The sequence below is a fragment of the Primulina huaijiensis genome, chromosome 13 (genome assembly GCF_012295235.1).
Source record: "Primulina huaijiensis isolate GDHJ02 chromosome 13, ASM1229523v2, whole genome shotgun sequence".
In the NCBI taxonomy this organism is placed as follows: domain Eukaryota; kingdom Viridiplantae; phylum Streptophyta; class Magnoliopsida; order Lamiales; family Gesneriaceae; genus Primulina; species Primulina huaijiensis.
In genome coordinates, this window is record NC_133318.1 from 17,379,034 (window position 1) to 17,385,299 (window position 6,266).

At 31.4% G+C, this 6,266-nt stretch overlaps 1 long non-coding RNA gene across 2 annotated transcripts; it reads left to right on the plus strand.

Annotated features, from left to right (window-relative positions):
- The first annotated feature begins 2,146 nt into the window (after positions 1-2,146).
- LOC140956409 (uncharacterized) lies at positions 2,147-5,253 on the plus strand. Of its 2 annotated transcripts, XR_012171457.1 has the most exons (4): positions 2,147-2,293; positions 2,487-2,737; positions 4,679-4,830; positions 4,925-5,253. It is a non-coding gene; the product is annotated as an uncharacterized lncRNA (long non-coding RNA). The 2 variants fall into 2 exon arrangements; XR_012171456.1 differs by having other exon boundaries at positions 2,160-2,737.
- The last annotated feature ends 1,013 nt before the right edge of the window (positions 5,254-6,266 follow it).

Here is a 6,266-nt window from a genome sequence, read left to right on the forward strand (position 1 = left end):
ATATTTTCTGACCTTACCGAATGTATATAATATTGATCATTATTTATTAAATTCAACAAATCCAAATATACATATGTATCTATTATCAAATATTAAATAGGATAAGAAGACGAGTATATAAAAATTCTTTAGATAAAAAAATATATGATACTGAAAGCGCCTTAAATCTCAGCTTATGCTCAAATGACATATATTCAAATAGATACAATGAATATTTACACTTGTTATATTGTATATATTTTGTCGTTCGTCAGTATTTATCGGTGTTATGATAACATTTCAGTAAAAATTATTAAAATTGAAACTATATTTAAGTTAAAAACTAAAATCGCAAATTCATCGATTACAAAATAAAAAATAAAACAAAAAATAAAAACTGTGTACATTACGTTATTGAAAATATAATTTTCCACGTAATGAGAAGACTAAATTTGATCATAATACGCGTTGAAATTTATGTTAACAAACAAGACAATAATATTTTGATGGAGCTACTATTATCATTTACTAACCCAGATAGAACTAAGATTTAATAAATTAACTCTTTTAAATTGTGATGATATATAGCGAGTCGTTTTAGGTTGAGGTGTACACATTTACAATATTATTCAAAATTTTTGTAGAACAAAATTTGCAAGATTGTCATTTTCGTGAAAGTTATTAATGAAAGAAAAATTAGGAGATCGATCAAGTGATGTCCTTGGATACAAAGGAAAAAAAATACTTGCTATGTTATAGTTTCTCAATACCCATCATTTGCTAATCATATGTTCAATATATCAACCAAATTCATTGGAAAACAATCCTTACTGTACATGTATAGACGGTGGACATTTCAATACAACTATCTACTTCAAAGAGAAGTTGAAAAACTAATAAGAAGATTTTACTCCAACTCAGTATGTACTATCATCTCACGAGACAACTCTAAATACCAACGAGCTCCATCAAAACAATCATGTACATTAAATGAATAATAAAACATTTATCTTATAGTATCGAAAATGCTTAGCAATAGTCCATGTGTGTAGACATATTATAAGTTTTTGATTATGCTTGATCAAATAAACGTATATGAAAACTGCTCTCCACTTCGTTACTTTATGTATTTACTTTTTATTTTCTTTATAATACATCAACCACCTCCATGTTAATTTATTTTGCTTACATGTTACTGACCTGCGTTTTCTTCTAAATACGCGTTCCAAACAATTTCTATTCATATACTTTGATTTCTTTTATTAGTCTCTCGTTGTAATCATCTATTCAGCTGTCTTGTGAATTAAATTGATTCTCATGTTTAAATATCTTAAAAACTCGAAGTTACAAAATTCATAAATACATCAACTAAATTATCAAGTAAAAAATGTTGTAGCTATTGAATTCCTATCTACATTAACGAGTTTTCAAAGCTCTTTGATTATACTAAGATTTTAAATGTTTTTATCGATTATTTAATTGTTCATATTACAACTAATATTTAAGTTAAAGTTGTCACGTTCGTAAATTCATTAGCGTCAACCATGTCATTAATTGTGGCACCCTTACAACCACTACCCTGATTTAAATATGGATGCTCTATTTTCGAACTTATAATTACCTATTTACGGAGTAGATCTATGATTAAATTTTAAGATGAACAAATACTTTAGGTCCAGTTTGAGACTTGTTATTAAAATTCTCTTATTTTAATACCAACTCAATCTTTTTCCTAACTATTTTCAATTTTATAAATTCTTTGTTTTTTCATATTTTTTTACTTTGTTAAACACAATGCCAACTCAAAATACTAATCGTATGACTATGGATATAAAAGAAAATAAAAAATTACTATAAGCAAAATAGTTATGGCTTTTAAAATTAAATAAGACCTACACAAATATAAATACATGGTCAGTTGGTCTAGAGACAAATATAAATGCTCATATATTGGACTACAAACCTGGGTAAAACAACTCAAGAATTGAAGTGTTCTTACCTAGTATATTTAAAGCGTGAATCTGGGCAAATTGGCCAGTTTCCTCCCGGTCCTCGGTAACACCCCAAACACGTGTCTCCACAGCCACAACACTGCCTCGGGCTAGATCCACGTACGCTGCGCTCTTCTCTCCACCTCTTCATTTTCCCCCTTCTTTTTCCTCGCTTTTGTATTTCCCCCCCATTTCAGGAGCAGCGTTCAAAAACCGTTCCGCTTGGCGCGTTGTTTGAGCCTTCCTTTCTCCAGCTCCTCGGTGTCGCCTCAGCTCCGCTTCTTCTCTGTTTCGATGCGCTTCTTCTTTGTTTCTGCAAATCGGTAGGCTTCTTACGTCTCTTTGGTCTGCTCTCTTCTTCTCCTGTCTTGTGTGCCTGGGTTTCAGAGTTGCTTATTCTTCGGTTGGGCAGCTTCTTTGTCCTACCTCCGCATCGTTTATTTTGCTGTCTTTGACATACTTCTTTTCTTCCTCGGCTTGTCTTGGTTTTTGTCTCCCCCGCCTTGCCGCGAGAAGCCCCAACAAAGAGATTTGCTCGGTGCATTGCCGGCGCTACCTCCCGCAGAGGAACAGGCGGTCGACGAGGTGGATAAAGATGTTTTGTGCCCGATATGTATGCAGATTGTTAAGTATGTTTTCTTGACGGGAGTGCGGACATAGTTTCTGCTACATGCGTATCTTCAGAATAAGAATGATTTCCCTTGCTGCTCTCATTTTCTCACCGCCACGGCGCCACCCAACTATACCCCAATTTCCTCCTAAGCAAGGTTTTTTCTCCTTATAATTTTACATAGAGTATCACGATCCTTTTTTTCCTACGTTTGTTAGTAACTCGGGGTATTAGAAAGCTCTATTTAAGCAAATGATGCTATGTGATTTACAATTTAGTGAGTTGGTTGGTATTTATATTATTATCTTTTTTTTTATATTACTTTTTTGGAGTTGGTTTTTGTGTTTTTTAGGAGTCGCAAATTGTACAAAATGACATTGAATTGGAAAGAGCGTCTCTATCTTGTTATCTTAAATCGGAACTATCATATTTGATTTCTTTTATCACCATGGAGTTGGGTCCTTGGAACAAAGATTATTATTAAATGTTTTTTTAAACAAGACAGATTATGTTTAAAGATTAGAGGGAAATTTAGGGAAAAAGAATCCAAACGTGATTTATTTAAAAAAAAGGATCCATAAGTCAATTTACATAAATATCCTTATGTTTAAACATAAATATATTATTAAATTTGATTTAAAAACTCTTATTACTGCATTCATTCTCATTTCAGTCGACTCCAAATCTGAATCTTTTTTCCGTCGACTTCTTCTCAAGACAATTTATCTTTCACATTTATTTCGATTTATTGAGATTTGTCAATTTACTTGAAAAAAAAAAAAAATCAACCCACACTTAAAAATCGAGCAAAATTTTTGTCGACCAAGAACACAAAATTTTTGTCTTGGTCGACCAAAATCTTGAAATTACTTGAAAGTGGTCTTGGTCGACCACTTCCAAGCAACTTGGTCTTGGTCGACCAAGACCAAAATTTTGGTCTGGGTCGTCCAAGAGACCAAAATTTTTGGTCATGGTCTCTTGGTCGACCAAGACTTTTGCTTGGAAGTGGTCTTGGTTGACCACTTCAAGCAATTGCTTGGAGGTGGTCGACCACCATCAAGGTTGTTTTTGTGTCGACTTTTTTTTTAATCCATATATTTGATAAATATGGTCGATAATTATTTAATTTTGACGGATAATTACATAATTTTGATCAATGTTGCATGTTTTTTAACATACGAATCACATAATTTCACATGTATGTTCTATAATGTTACATTATTATGTTACATGTTATGATATATGAGTCACAATTTCACAACTATGTGACATGTGTTTTGACATATGAGCCACAATTATGTTATATGTTTTAACATTCGAATCACAATTTCACAACCAACTATGTTACATGTTGTTTTAACATATGAATCACATATTTAGCTAGGTCGACACAAAGTAGACCTTGTTTTTTTTAGTCGACCCATAGACCTTGTTTTTTTTTGTCGACCCTTGTTGCTTTGCTTTTGGGTCGACCTAAAGGTATATCCTACAAAATTCAACAAAAATTAAGAGAATAAGATACTTAGAATAGACAAAAATTAATAATAAAAATAAAAAAAACATACAATTTCTTCTTGGTCAACCAAAATTATGTTGGTTGACCAAGAAGATGGTTTGGTTGACCAAGAAAATTAACTTAATTTTGGTCGACTATTTTTTCTGGGTGGATTGATATTTTTTCTCAAAATAAATTTTGTGTCGACCGAGAAGAAAAAGAAAAAGAAAATTAATTAAGTTAAAGATTTTAATTACAGTTAAAGTAATAATCAAGAGTCAACTCTTTTTTTTTAAAAAAAAAAGTCAGAGTCCTTAATTTTTAAATCTTTTATGTTTCAATCTCTTTTTTTTAATTGGCCCAAGATTAGATATGAAGACCAAGAAGCGACATAATAGATACTAAATCGGTACATATTGTCGAAAATTAATCTGTCACCTGGAGCAGTCTTCTCTTGTCACATATTTGTTGTAAATGTATGAGTAGATTTTAAGGTCTGAAATATGCGTGTTTTTACTGGGTATATCTGATATTGAATTGAGCTAATTGGTGCGCTATGTGACCTGGATCGTGCTTATGGTGTCGTTTCTCATATTTTTACAGTTGCTGATGAAAACTTCTGCTCGTCAAATAGCCAAGACTGCCAGTTCTTTGGAAAAACTTCGTCGAGCCTTAGAGCAGGTCAGTTATATGGCACATTCAAACAATTACTAGATGGAACTCTAGCTGATTCAAGGAATTATCAAACAGTAAAGGTGGGAATGTTTTTTCTTATTTGTGGTTGGATGTGTATATGAGTTGTTATTCATCCATGTCCATAACTGAAAGATTGGTCCCTGCTACTTTTAGGGTATTCGACCTCTAATTCAGCTGTCACAATAAACGATGGCCTAGAAATAGGTTCGGAAATTTTGAAAGTGGGCTTTCAGGGCGCATTGTAAAAGGCAGCAGAAGATACAGAATAATTGTGCGGTGATTTGGAGTATCATTGTCTTTTTCATTCTGGCCAATGTTGTGTTTTCATTCTGACCGATGATGTATGTTTATTCTCTTGTTTCATTTGTGAAAAACCATCTCAATGATGTTTACCATCTCTTATTCATTCATTGTTACTTCTGTATGTTTGATACTTCATCATGAAGAAAAAACCGGATGAGCTCATCAAGGCTCTTGAGCTTGATTCTTTTGGCTATGACTTGATCACATTTATACTTCAACACAAGTTAGTTAAAATATCTTATGTGTGTTAAAAAACAATGATAGTTCTATGTGTAACTCGATCATTTGGAAGTCAACATTCAAATATAGATTAATTGATGCATATTCACTTATAGCATTTTAATATTTTTTTCAATTGTTCCCAACAATTTCAACAGTTTGCTTGAGATGTTATGACACAATTAGGCTGGGTAAACCCGAGTTTTGGATGGCCACTTGTAGGCAATTAAATTAGTATAATCACTTCGACTACTACACACACAAGTATCTAATATCAGTTGTGTTTTTATAAATTTTCATAGGAAACCTCCTAGAAAACAATTTGGGCAAAACTTTATTTTTGAGAATTTTAATAAATTTAGGTATAGTTTGGTATATGGGATAAGGGAGAGATTGAATCATTATCTAATATTTGGTATCTTTTTAAAAAGCTCATGATAATATCATGGGTCTTTGATAAATAATTTTTTAGAAAGATAAAATGTCCCTTCTATTAGGTGTGATAATTTTAATTTAATGATAAAATATACTATAAATGACTTAATTACTCTCAATTTATAAACGATTTTTTATAAATCTATGTTAGTATGTAGAAATTAAAATCAAATAAATATTTTTATTTATTTTTATATATTATATAATATGATAATTATATAAATGAATTCGAGATAATTATATAAATAATTTTAATAAATCTTAATAAAATTATTAGTATCACTCGATTAACCTTAAAAATTGATATTTGACTTGACTCACAAAATCAAAGGTTCAATTATCATATNTTATCTTACATCTTATTTATTTTTAATTTATCGTTAGAGATTGTTAAGTGACAGTGCAGTATTTAAATGTGGACTCATTTATTGCAAGTCCATGTCCCTGATCTGAGAATGGTGTTGGACAGTACGGTGCTTTTGCACCTTGACAATCAGTATGTGTATAAAACTGGAATGCGTGAGTTACACATATTGGA